This window comes from Schistocerca cancellata, chromosome 8, assembly GCF_023864275.1.
Source record: "Schistocerca cancellata isolate TAMUIC-IGC-003103 chromosome 8, iqSchCanc2.1, whole genome shotgun sequence".
Classification (NCBI taxonomy): domain Eukaryota; kingdom Metazoa; phylum Arthropoda; class Insecta; order Orthoptera; family Acrididae; genus Schistocerca; species Schistocerca cancellata.
In genome coordinates, this window is record NC_064633.1 from 175,240,697 (window position 1) to 175,255,136 (window position 14,440).

Here is a 14,440-nt window from a genome sequence, read left to right on the forward strand (position 1 = left end):
GGAACAGATCGTTCGAATCAAAAAGGTCTATTAAACATGGGATCTAAAATTCGTAACTTAGGAACTGTGAAAAAGTCATCGGCGCTACTATGAATCGCATCTCTTCTACTGAACAAGAGCTCATAGCTCTTAAGGTTTCCTTTTTAGAGCCCGTATTTACAAGAGAAGTTTTCTTGTTTTATTGCGTATTACATCCACCCAAAAGTGCATTCAGTAGAGCTGCTTAACAGTATCGAAGATGAAGAAGTGTTCATACCTCTTAAGATATGCAATTTAGAGCAGATGTTTTATTGTTTTGGTCCATACTGCCTCCTCGCAAAATACGGAAAACAGAGAACTTGAAGTGCGAGAGATTTGCTTCACAGTATCGAAGATGAGGTACTTACAGCTCTTAAGCTATGTATTTTAGAGTCTATGTCTAGCAGTTTTTTTTTTTTGAGTGCGTTTGCTTGTCATATCTTTATAGACACCAGTATTAACACAGAATAGTGTGGAAGACGCAGTACTTGGGAAGTGAGCTTGACGACTGCGTTCCAGCGATTGGCCTGATGATGATAAGTAAAACAACGGGATACGGGCCGCTTACCACGTGACTAGTGCCATGGGCAGCCACGTCCCCCTTTGACAACACGATACAAGATGACGAAATCCATTATGGCGCTGGTTGTAAATTTAAAAATGCAAGATGTCACTGGTAGGAGATTTCAAAATGCATGTTGGCTGGAAATTCAAAATCATTTCAAAAGAACATTCAAAAAAGTTCAAGAAAATTCAAAAAGATCCATGATGGCAGAACGAGCCCAGTTGTGCTTTATAAGAGAGAAATATTAACAAACGTTATGTATTTCAAATGAGGTGATGCCGTCGTAACACTTGAAAAGCATCACGGAACAATTTAGACGTGACGCATTATATCTTAGGCAACGGCCTTGCCGCAGTGGCTACACCGGTTCCCGTGATATCACCGAAGTTAAGCACTGTTGAGCATGGCCGGCACTTGGATGGGTGACCAACCAGGCCGCCATGCGCTGTTGCCATTTTTCGGGGTGCACTCAGCCTCGTGATGCCAATTGAGGAGCTACTCGATGGAATAGTAGCGGCTCCGGTCAAAGAAAACTATCATAACGACCGGGAGAGCGGTGTGCTGACCATACGCCCCTCCTATTCGCATCCTCACTGAGGATGACGCGGCGGTCGGATGGTCCCGATGGGCCCATTGTGGCCTGACGACGGAGTGCGGAGTGCATTGTATCTTAAACCAAAAGTAGGCATAAAAACGGAATTAATTACAATCTTCCAGAAGCCTTAGTTATTCAGAATGTCTCTTTATTTGTGTATTTGCCTGCTTAGTATAATATTTTAGGTAACATTCGTTTTCTGCAATCATAAGCATGATCAAGTTAATTTTACTACATCGCCCTTATACAACAAACTCGAAATGTCAGCCGTCTTTTCAGCATGTTTCTTCGTCTTTTTTTTTTAGCTATTTAGCCATGGAGTAATTACTGTCGAGTTCACAGTCATGTTTTAGGCACCGATTTGGCGCATGTTTGTGTCTGGGTGTGTGTGCCTGAAAAATTATATTGTGAGACTTACTTTTTCAGGAATTTTAAACTCTGAGCTAACAATGTGACAGTTGTAGGAGCAACTCGAGATAAAAAATATATTTTGAGCTAAACGGCATACGAGTATGCACCGATATTGGCGGAGATCGTATATACGTATTCTGTGACTGTGAGTAGTAGTGGTTTAAAACCATCAAGGAAGTGCTTACTCGCGAGATGCAACTGATCGTTGAAAATGTTACAGTCTCCCTTAGCAAGATGTTTATAAACTTCAAGTTCTTCTAATAAATTTAATTTCCAGTCTTTTATTTCCTTACGTAAAACTACGGTTTCTTCCAATTCCTTCGAAGAATGGCGTGAGGAAGTAAATGTTCAGCAAATGAAGAATTATTTACGTCCCCTTTTTTTACCCGACAGGTGCTCCTTATATACGGCTTTGATTTATTAGAAGAACTTAAAGTTTATAAACATCTTTCTAAGGGAGACGGTAACATTTTGAACAATCAATTGCAACTCTCAAGTAAGCGCTACCTTGATGGGTTTAAACGGAGCCTGCAGGCGGTATCCACATATACCACTGAATGTACCTGCAAAATTACGAAGTATATTATTGTATGATACATACTTCAGGTGATATGACGTCATAAGCATTGAGCTTCGTGAATAACTAGCTTTTGATTGAAAAGGATCACATATACTCAGTATATATTCACCCAGTGTTTCATAATGAGAGCACATAACGAATTACGACAAACCTGAAACATAATTTCAAACCTTTTCTAAGCTATGTCTCTCTTATATGCTTGAAGTTAAGGATTTAACACGTTAACTCACTTTTGAAGTAATCAAAAGTTTGAAGCTGTTACATGTATGAGAGTTTGAACCCTTAAAGAATTGTAGATTTAGTGGTTTCTGCTGTTTGATCAGACCAAGAACGTTCTCAGGAGGTGACTGCGGCCGCTCGCTCAGTTGTGGGCCTATACCCACGTACAGTTGTTGAAAGTACGGGAAGACAGTCATGTAGTAAAAATTTTGTGTAAATAATACAAATGTAATAAATCATAACTAGGATCATTCGATAGAATGCCTACTGCGAAGTACTGATGTGAGTGAAATTATCAACTGAAAAGTATCAGTTATATAAGTATCCATGTCGAGATGAAAGTACCTCCTGCCAGGCAGTAGCGATACGTTTCTGTTGTTCCTATATACATCAACAAAATATATTTATGTGAACTCTGTCAACAATGTGAAACAAACAAGCTTCTTCAATAATATGGTTCTGGAAGCTACTAACATGTATACAAATATGTTTTTCCAACTTTTAGTATGTAAAACGCATTTTAACAAAGAATGATTACGACAAATGTATTATTCAAATGTTTGAAAATATACACAATTTTATGTGAGTGATCTATTATTTCCTGTACTGTATGATCTTGTGCAGATAATCCAGCACAGCGTTACTATTTTTATTTCAAAACTGCTAACTGCTATTTGGGCATGTCGGTTGCGGGAACCCTGACAACGCATGGTCTGTATCAAGTGCTGCACGGGCAACATGGTTAATTCCCATGTGAGTTTACATGAAGATCACTGCATAAGACGTAATCGAAAATTTCTCTGACGAAGCACTACTACGCCACAATGTTTATTGTACGATTACAGCAAATATGAAAAGGTATGACTGAAACATATGAAACAGTGTGAGCACATTTTTCATTTTTGTAACTGACGTTTAACTGGAGAAGTTGTAGAGAAAGAAAGAGCCGTTGTCCACGACGCACTGTTAAGGGGCTCCGGAGCGCCCTAGACTTGCAATGTTAAAATAACGCTTATAAATTACATCTTTCCTCACAAAGTATTTGAGGTAGGAAGTTGAACTTTTTACAGATTATTTATTGGAATATGGGCTACAACTTGACACAGGAATTTTACAAAATTTTAGTTCAGTTATTAAAGATGATTTTTTTTCAATTGTAATGAAAATTCACAACATTTTTTGCAAGTTTTTATTTATGTATTCAAAAATATACAGCTTTTTGGAAAAAGACTGTGTTAAATTATGCAGAAGGTACTGTGTAACATTTTCTGAAAGTTTGAAACAAATATATTTGGAAGATCCTTAGAAAACATGTAATTAGTATGAGAAAATAAAAGTTTTGGGAATCGAGCGACAAAGATTGGATTAATTTTTTAGTGCATTCCAGGTCCATAGGATGGATTACCTTCATCCTCTGCAAACTCCTCCTCCAGCTTCCTCTTTTTCCTCCTCCTGTTTACTCTTGCTTGTATTTCTAGACTCTTTACAGCCCTGTCTGCAGCCCGAAGGCGTTCCTTGTCTAAAGCAAGCATCGCTCGTACCATGTTAGAACCTATCTTCATTCCCATATTTCTAAATACCTTGCACCTTACAATGTTGCCATCATTGAAAGTCGCAACAGCAACTTTACTTTTACTCATTATTATACTTCAACAAAACAGAGACTCAAGAAACAGAATTAATTACGAATATTTTCGAGATAACGACAGAGTAAATAAACATGAAACAATCGACAATCACACCAGCGATATATATTGAACCATCACAGGTTAGCCACAACACATACTTTATCTCACATCACTAAAATGTACCTGATGAACACGGACGTTAATAATAACACCATTTTACAGCAGTTTAACAGCGCCACAGTGGGTCACGCCCATGTAGAACACATTTCAAAAAAAATTTAAAAATAGTTGTAGTCTTCGGAATTGAATAAATTATATATCTATTAAAAGGTAATAGTCTGCAGATTCAGAAAACGCAAAAAAGTAAAAATTGAACTTTTCATGATTTTGAGCCTTTCCGGAGCCCCTTAAGGAAATGAAAAGCCTCTGGTAAATAAAAAGACAAAGATTGAAAGTGGGCTGTTAACTTTGCAACTTTCAATACTTCTTTTTCTACTTTCACTGTTCAGTATTTTTGCATGTTAGTTACCTCAAGTTTACTGCGGGGATGCAGTTCTGTACCTAGTTTATCAAGTCTCAGGGTCGGCTGTAAGATGTTCAGAAAGTATTCTTTGAGCTCCGTCCGAGCCGACCTGTGAGGTCACAGACCGCGTGGCTGGCAAAGCAGGGTCGTGAGTTTGAATGAGCCGTGTGTCTTCCAGTATCTGGAGTAAGATTTGTTTTTGCGTCTGATGACGCAGGTTGCTCTTCGCTGTACGATCTGATGGTAAGAGGTGGTGCGGGAAGAGCGCATTTGCAATACGATTTTGTTAATCATTCACAGCGAGCACATGGCTCGTGTATAATTAATTTCTCGATTCGCACCATGACGTTACTGAAATCTTCATAATTTGGAAGCATGTTTCGCCTATTAGAATCTGGTCTTCGTGCAATTTGTGAGGAGAGTGTATTTCGAGGCTCGCTACACAATCTGTTTGCTATTTATTCATCCGAGTGTGAGTATCTATTTTCGTCACATTCCCTATCGATGAACAGTTTTCAAGGCTTGGTGACTCATACTGATATTGTTTAATTTTCTTAACTTGGTGGAACTCTGTGTGCCACATCTTTTCTGACGAATAGTAATACACGTGATATTGTGACTGAATTACTTTTCAAGTCTGTCATATGAATTTAAGCTTAAGTATTCTTTCAAATCATCTTTTCCTTGTCAGTCACTTTCCTATTCAGACGAGTTTGTGCTGACGTGCACTCAGCCGTCAGCATACTGTCATTCGATTTGAAACGCACTGTTTTCCTTCAGGAGTTGGTAAAACTTCGTACAGAGGTTGGACAAATGTATGGAAACACTGCAAGAAACACGTATTCTAGAACATAGATGGAGATGCTTGCCAATCTTGCAGGTTGCGTTGTCGAATCTGACAACGCACGGGATATGTACAATCTCCGCGATGCCTTGAAAGTGTCATTCGTGGTCAGGACAGCGTTCTGTGTAGTTGGTAGTCCATTATGTTGGAGCTAAATGAATTATGGCGTGGGCAAATTGTGACGTTCGTATGGCGGGAGCTTCCGTGGCCAAAAGGGCCGAAGTTTTCGTGATTCAAGATTTACTACAGCATGAAGAGGAAGCAAATATACGTCACCTCTTAATTCTCAGCACTGAGTGATCATCACAGGTGGTCACTGAGGAGGAATGGAACGGAAAAGGGAAGTCACTGCAGAACTAAATGTCGCACTCGCGAAAACTTTCAGCACCATAACATTACATAGGGCGCTCCATAAGCAGGGAATTACAGAACGAGATGGAATTAAAAAATCACTCATCGGGTATGCAAATACCCGTAAGAGGAGGAGAGCGTGGTGTCAAAGCCATTAAACCTGGGCTATTGACCAACGGAAGAAAATCATTCGGTCGGATGAATCTTGTTTCACACTGTTTCGATTTTCTGCCTTAGTTAATGTCCGAGAGTGGAACATGACAGAGGTTCGCTGATGATTTGGGCAGTCATATCATGGTATTCATGGACCCGATGAGTACTCTGTTAGGTGGCTTATTGCCAAAGATTATGTGACCATTTCAGCTGATCAGTGATCAGCCGGCCGAGGTGACCGAGCGGTTCTAGGCGCTTCAGTCCGGAATCGCGCGACTGCTACGGTCGCCGGTTCGAATCCTGCCTCGGGCATGGATGTGTGTGATGTGCTTAGGTTAGTTAGGTTTACGTAGTTCTAAGCTCTAGGGGACTGATGACCTCAGATATTAAGTCCCATAGTGCTCAGAGCCATTTGTTTGATCAGTGGTCATCATGCGTTCCAAGAGATCACACAGTTTGCACCGTCCAGGACTGGTTTTGTGAGTGCGAGGGTGAAATGTTGCATATCGCTTGCCAGATCATTATATTATGGAGCGTTTCTGGTCTATTTTGAACAGGAAAAGTTACGATCGCTATCGACATCATCATTACCTGAACTTACCACTGTTTTGCAGGAAGAACGGTACAACGTTCTCTTGAAAACCCTACGCGGCCTTTCCGAGACGACTGGAAGCTGTTTCGAATGCCAACGGTTTTAATACACAGTTGTAGGCATGATAATGTGTTATATTTTTAGTGTTTAGATATTTTTGTGCAACCCTTCGAGACCTCTAACTGCAATTCACATCAAAACTAGTATTAGTTATAATGAATAGTGTACTTCACGCTGCGTGCGTGATTTTTCAGCCGAAAAGGTATGTGTCGGTACTGATCCAGTAAGCAGAGCCAAAGGTTATTCTTCTACAGAGAGTGCATTTACCGGATGCCTTGGACTGAAAAGCTGTTATAACAGAGTCGACATGACCACAACGCTGGAATGGGCTCTAGGCTTTGTTGCGTCACACACTTTCATGTTTGATGAGATACTTGTCACGATCATTCAGATCCACGTAAATTCAATTTTATACTGCTGTGCGTATTAAAAAATCTGTGTGCAAAGTATGTGTTCGCTGTCTAGGCAATATTATATAATATTTGTAGTGAAATCGTGTTACTAGTTCGTTTCATGCATTATCAGGTCTATCATAAATGATTCATTCCTTTTGCGGGTTCAATATTTTCCAAAGCATTACGTGGTAAAATACGACTGATTCGTGAACAGAGCAGTAAACTCAACAAGTTTGCATTATGCCCACCACTTATCGTTTGGAATGCAGTGCGTTGGTGAAATGGCGACAAGCGAGAAAAGAGATTTTCTGTGGTGGACTAGGCGAGATGTTTATGTGCTACAACAGTGAAGCGTACATTCAGAAGGAATTACGGAAAAGAACCGCAGTGTAAATAGAGCATTTTTATGTTGGTACCGACAATTTAGGCAATGGTTGTCTCTGTAAATAGAAAAGTACCGGTCGATCAAGTGTGCCTGATGCAACTGTGGAGATTGTGAGGTAAAGTTTCGCATTCAGTCTGAAATAATCTACCATCCGCGAGGTTACAAACACGGAATACCGCAGGCCACTGTGTGGAAGATTTTGCGATGGCAGTTATATTTCAAACCGTACAGTCTGCAGCTCGTGCAACAATTAAAACCCGAAGCTGATTGTCGTCACCTTCAGTTATGTATCACAATGCGGGAAGCACTCGAGGATGGACATTTCACCTCCAAGCTGATATTCAGCGACGAAGACACTTTCCATTTATCTGGGAGGTCCAACCGGCAGAATATCCGAGTGTGGGTCACTGAATATCTTCATGAAATTGTTGAGCACAGACTGGATTCGCCGAAGCTAATGTTCACCGTGCAGTGCTACAGACGAAGCTGTCACAAGACGGTGACGGTACCTCTTTCCTTAACGCATTGCAGTTGTGGTTATTTTCGCAATTGACTGCCGAGTCCGATAATTTCATCTGTAAATAAGACGAAATATTCACTGTTTGAAGCATCGAAGCTCGTTGCTACCAAAACGAAGAAACTACGGCATCTCTGGTCGTAGTGGTGAGGATCGCTGCCCAGTTCGCCTGACATAACGCCTTGTGACGCTCTTCGTTCGCGGAACATTAAGGACCGTTTTTAGGTACCCCCACTGCCACGAGAACTAGAACAACTCAGACAATGCACAAATGCTGCTGCGTTCACCATTGACACGATGTTACTACATAGCGTATGCAACGAACTTGAATACCGCTTGGACATGTGTCTTGTGACCAGAAGGGCGCTCATTGAATATTTGTAGAGTGCAAAATGCCAACTTAAGGGGTTTACAGTTTTATTCTTCCATAAATCATATTTCTGCACTACCTGGGAAATCCTGCGTTGATCGTCTATTTATTTATGCCTTGCCCTGTACTTCATAGGCGTGGAATTTATTTTGGATTTGTGAAGTGTCCTCGTATGCAACGTTCAAAGTTGTATGATTGGAGACATAAACTAAGGTCTTGTTTGCTTTGCTGACACCGAGAGCTGGCTGCGCGAAAAGGGACTGCCCACTAGGGCCTACGCCCGCAATACGCAGTGTCGGTTCAAATGGTTCAAATGGCTTTGAGAACCTATGGGACTTAACATCTGAGGTCATAGGTCCCCTAGAACTTAGAACTACTTAAACCTAACTAACCTAAGGACATCACACACATCCATGCCCGAGGCAGGATTCGAACCTGCGACCGTATCGGCCGTGCGGTTCCAGACTGAAGCGCCTAGAACCGCTCGGCCACACCGACCGGCTTGAAGATTGCGCCAGAATCATCAAAGATACAGAGTGCTTCAAGGTCTGCATAGGAATTGAGCTAAGACTTCAGCTCCTTGACCATGGTCTCAGAATCAGAACTGATCCCTTTTATCATGGTAGTGAGGATGGGGGGGAGGGGGGGGGGGACGGCGAGGAGGTCTGGATGGTTGTGGGAAAGGGTGCGATGTGAGTGAGAAATGTGACATCTTCTGGAGAAGATTGATGTGCAATTTGTGATCAGGGGATTTGATGAGGATGGAGTCTTTTCCAGGGATGATCTGCGATATGAGTTTAGAAGGGATACGTTTTCTGGTTTGAAGGAGGATGGATTTGGATTTGAGGAGTTGGACAGGAGACAAGAAAGGTACGGAGTTCTGTAGTAGGTACAGACAGGATGGCTGGTAGTCCATGAAGTCTGGGTTTTCTGTTTGTTCATTTGTTTTCTTGGGATAAGATGTGGAGGCAGCGTCAGCGCTGATGCTTTTGGTGGTCTTGGCTGATAGATGTAGGTTACGAGGGAGTGGCGGGTACAGTTGGAGATAACAGGTGACAAGATTATTTGGAAGGGTGTTTGGATGAACAGGGTACCACAGTCCAGAACCCCACTACAGAAATATCTGGCTGAACCGATGGTGATGGCACAGGTGGATTGGTGTATGGTGGTGGCAAGTCAGATGTTGATGGTGTACTTGATGAAGACGGTCCTTGTGCTCGATATGGGTGATGGTACTGAGGATGGCGTATCTGGACATGAGACGACTGAGGAGAATGGGATAGTCTTGATGGAAGGTGGAAGTGCTCCAAGTGACGGTTGGGGAGTGTGAAGGGCAAATGTAAACAATGGACCGGTTGGAGAAGGCATGGTGGCGGTGAAGTTACGTTGATGGATGGGTGACGAATTCGGCGACGTCGATGGTGGAACAGCGACGAGACGGAGACGACGACAGCAATGACGACGCCTTAAGCAGAGCGACGATGAAGAGGCACACACACACAGAAGAGGTAGCGAAGATAGAAGAAACTGACGATGAATAGGCACACACAGGGAAGAAGTCTCGATGGCACAACAAACTATAGAGATGAACAGACGTAAAGCATAGGGAGTTGCCCCTACTAGTCTATGGTGTAAGGAGGAAGCCAGCAAACGAACTAGCAGCAGTATGTACACTAGCTGATTGGTAGTAATAAAAAAAGTAAATTCGTTTTCCCGAGCACCGAATATAAATAAAACCTATCAAAAGAAGAGTCTTTAAGTTTTTAATACACAAAGCGAAGTCAGTACATCTGAATATCCCAGCCAAGAAAATACGCTTTTAGTGTGTAGCTATAAAGATCACATTGCGGTGGTTAATTCGGTCACTGACGTAAACTTTTGAAAATACGTGTGTCACAGAGTTAAAATGACCTAACGTCTATTGGTTCTTTCCTATACTGAGCCACGAGGATTAAACATCGGAACCCAAGCAGGTGACTTCAGATAAAATGTAAATTACGATATGTGTTTTTTGGATGTTCCGATTTGGATAAAATAACGCCTATATCTTGCCCTAAGCTATGCTCAAGATGCCTGTGAAAACCCCGTGAAAATTCGTCTAGTAGTTTTGTAGATTAGCGTGTTCAGAGGCACACACAGACACCACGGTTTTACAATTTTATTATTAGTATAGATAGGTGTAATACTTTGGAAAAAAAGGAGCCTTGAGAACGAATTAATCATGTGTAGTTGCCCTGTATATGAGACGACATTTTTATTACCTCAGGGCACGTTCGGATTACTTTCACGGGTAAACCGTTATTCAAGCTTAGCAGGAACCTTGCAATGTTGAAGAGCCAGGATATCACGGAGAGATAAGAAATATTAAGATCAAAAAAGACGTAAATCTGTTGGCGTATATCAGCCGTCGGGTCGTGTGTCGGCAAGCAACCTCTGGCACTTGCGCCGGCGGAAGTAGCCCGCGCTAAGCGATCCGCCACGCCGCCTGCATTCATCGCAGCGCGACGACGCGCACCGGCTGAGTACGTGGCCGCTGCCGCGGATCCGGCGCCAGGTGTCCCTTTCACAGGGAATTTAGGCGAGCGGTTTCGTCAGGCGTGGCTGCGTTCCCCCCTCCCCTGCTCGTTTTTTCCATACACTCGAGCCGCAAAAAAATAAAAACCCCGTGTAGCACCAGCAGCGCTGAAAGGGAGAGCCCAGCGTAAAAGTTTTAATGAGCCCGGCGCTCTCTGCGCCGCAGATAAACACTAAATTTACACAAAGCATTCACGCTGTTTGCCCTTTCTTCTTCTCTTCGCTGTTTCTTCCCGCGGACTAATTTTGTGGACAAGTCTTGCTCTCTGAGGCAGTGAATACAAACTGGGACCTAGTTTATTCTAGATCCGGAGACGACCTGATGAGTTTAAAGCAGGCGAACTTACATCGACAATGGGATGATTTCTTTCTTACAGAGTTCTGAGCTTAATACTTAAAACCCTTTAACGCCGAAGTTCTGCTCTTTATTCAGAACAACGGCGTGATTTCTCTGCCTCAGTCTGAAACCTATCACAGCCTTTCCCATTTTTGTTTCTAATGTATATTCTATTAAAAAATGAAAGTGATGAAAGAAGTGGAACACATCACATATTTAAAAGATTGCTATTTTAGTGTCAGTTAATGGAAATGGAACACATACTTATAAGACAGTTTTCAAAATAATGGAGCCTTGAATAATCTCACTGTTTTAGACGAGACAAGGAGGGAACAATGAGACATTTGATATGGGGAGAAAGACTACATCACCGCGAAAGCTAACAACGTTAGCGTACAAAGATGACAGTAAAATGCTTTCTGGAAAAAGCCTATAGGCATTTCTTCCTCACGTTTTAAATATTGCTACTTGTCATACAGTCTGGTATTACACATCAATACCATCGCCTGGGCTATAAAACTGCTAGTTTCCATTAGAAGCCGACAGCAGTCGCGCGGGATCTGGTGTAGCCATTGGTGCATCCCTGCTGAGCCACGCCTACTCTGGCTCTGGACTAAGAGCCCCCTCTGCTACCGTAATTCGGAACAGCCAGCTGTAGATCGCTTACACTTGGAGCCTCATCATTACGACACCATCGTTCGTACTCAGTACAGCCAGCCTCATCGTAGTTGCTATTGTACTATCTCTATACTAATTCTTGCTGCATTATTTCTAATGAGTCTTCGTACACTTTGAGAAATACAAGTTAAATAAACATCCAGTTCTTTTTTTCTTTTTTTAATTTTTTGGTCTCTAATCATTTCTGTTCCTGTCCATCTTCACGATCAATTCCAATTACAAAATGATGTAGAGACAATTTCTGTATGGTGCGTAAAGTGGCAATTGGTACTAAACAAAGAAAAGTGCGAGGTTATCCACATGAGTACTAAAAGAAATCTGATAAATTTTGGGTATACGATAAATCGCACAAATCTAAGGGCTGTCAATTCGACTAAATACCTAGGAATTAAAATTACGAGCAATTTAAATTGGAAAGACCACATAGATACTCGTAATATTATGGGGAAGGCGAAACGAAGACTGAGCTTTGTTGGCAGAACACTTAGAAGATGGGACAAAGCCACTAAAGGGGCTGCCTACATTACACTTGTCCGTCCTCTACTGGAATATTGCTGCGCGGTGTGCGATCCTTACCAGGTAAGATTGACGGAGGACATCGAAAAAGTGCAAAGAAGGGCAGCTCGTTTCGAGTTATCGCGCAATTGGTTTTCTGTGTGGCGAGATCTATTTAAGAAATTTCAATCACCAACTTTCTCTTCAGAATGCGAAAATATTTTGTTGACACGCACCTACGTAAGGAGATATGATAATCATAATAAAATAAGAGAAACCAGAGCTCCAACGGAAAGAGTTAGGTGTTCCTTTTTCCCCACGCGCCATTCGAGAGTGTAATGGTAGAGAAGTACAATGAAAATGGTCGATGAACCCTCTGCCAGGCACTTAAGTGTGAATTGCAGAGTAACCACGTAGATGTTGATGTAGATTATGTCCGTTGCCACCCTACTCTGTAGCCCACCCCCACTAACTGTTGTGTAAAAAGTCGTACACAATATAAACACGAATGTAAACGTCAGATCCGATGAGCAATACAATTGGATGTGTACTCTTGCTGCGAGAGTTGCTGAAATTGGCAGCGGCATTACTTACTGTGAGTTGTAAAGCTATATGGTATGGCTGTTATGATACTGTACTGAATGAAAGAGTTCAACGGAAACAAATTTCAGCCATCGGTTCCTGTTAGTAGCGTAAAATAATTTAAAAGGTTTCTTCAGTTGAAACAGCAGTATTAAGGAACTAATATCAATCTCCCGGAATACCGTAAATTTTCCAGCACAATATGCATGATTGTGGCCCTGAATTTTGCGTCTGACTACTTATAAATAGTTCAACTCCCTGGGACAATTGAGTTCCGAAGCTCCGAACGTCCGTCAAAGAAACAAAGTAAACTTCGACGCAAATCTAAGAATAGACAGTTTCCCTAGCTTTTCGCGTCGATTATCGGTAAAAGTTAACTTCACAACCTGTAATTAAGTTCAAATAAGAGCTCACACAGTAACAAACATTCTCTCAGAATATAAAAGAAGACGATTAATTGCTATGATGCCATAAAATCGCCATTCATTCTTTTAGAATGATATATTCACTGCACTTCGCGACAATGAACTGGTAACTGACCTTAAAGGAAATCCTCAGTAAAAAAATTGTGTGTTGCTGTTTGGGTCCGGGCCGTAGGTACTTCGTCAAAATGTCTAAGTGTTTCGTATTAATACATCATTTAATATCAATATCTTTAATACAGTGTTTACGGAGTAGTATAATGGTTACAGATTAAATAAATCTCAAGTCTGCCCTATCGCAGACCGCTTTACACCTGTTGGGCCAGCTACGCAATCGCTTTCTTTCTCCCGTTTTTCTCATGTTCTTTTCGACGCCGCAGTAGTTTTCGTATGCATTCAAGGCTGGACTTTCAGGCTTTTTCAGTTCCTTTCGACTTGAGTTTTCGCCTGACTTGCGTTTCCTACAATGCTGAGCATGAGACGACACCTTTCATTATATTGTAATTTCCAATTTAATACCGATTTTCCTTTACACTCCGGCGAATATTTTAAATGTCTCACTACGGGTCCTGTTAGTGCTCTGTATGCTGCACACACTGACGCCAGTATCGTATATAAGCGCGTTTCCACGCTACGCCAGTTTCTAAATTCATGCAAAGCTAATTCCTTAATGCGCGTGCGGCTACACTGATATGATTACGTCAGAGGCAAAACAAAAGCCTCGTGACAAACAGGTGCAGAAGTGATCTGTCCATCGTGGGCACAAATTGTTAATAGTCGCGTAGTTATTGACAATTCAAATGTGGTGGTATTTTGTCATACAAGAATGTTCGACCGACGAGAGAATAGATGTTTTCATGTAAAAATATTTCGGCTTGTATACCATTGCCAAAATAAATAACAAATTCCATATCGTCTTCAGAAAGGAGTATTTGTGCATTCTATACTGAAATATATCCTTTTAATTTAGCCGCGGCGAAGGTCATTGTTATCTATAATTTACACGAAAACTAATAAGTATGAGACGCAGTCACAGAAACTGTTTAATTCTCGGGGTGACTAACGAGCCTGAGTAATTAAAATCTCTGCTATTAGAGGTCTCTGACTGTCAAGTGGGTCATTGATCTACCCTATGAGACAGAGTAA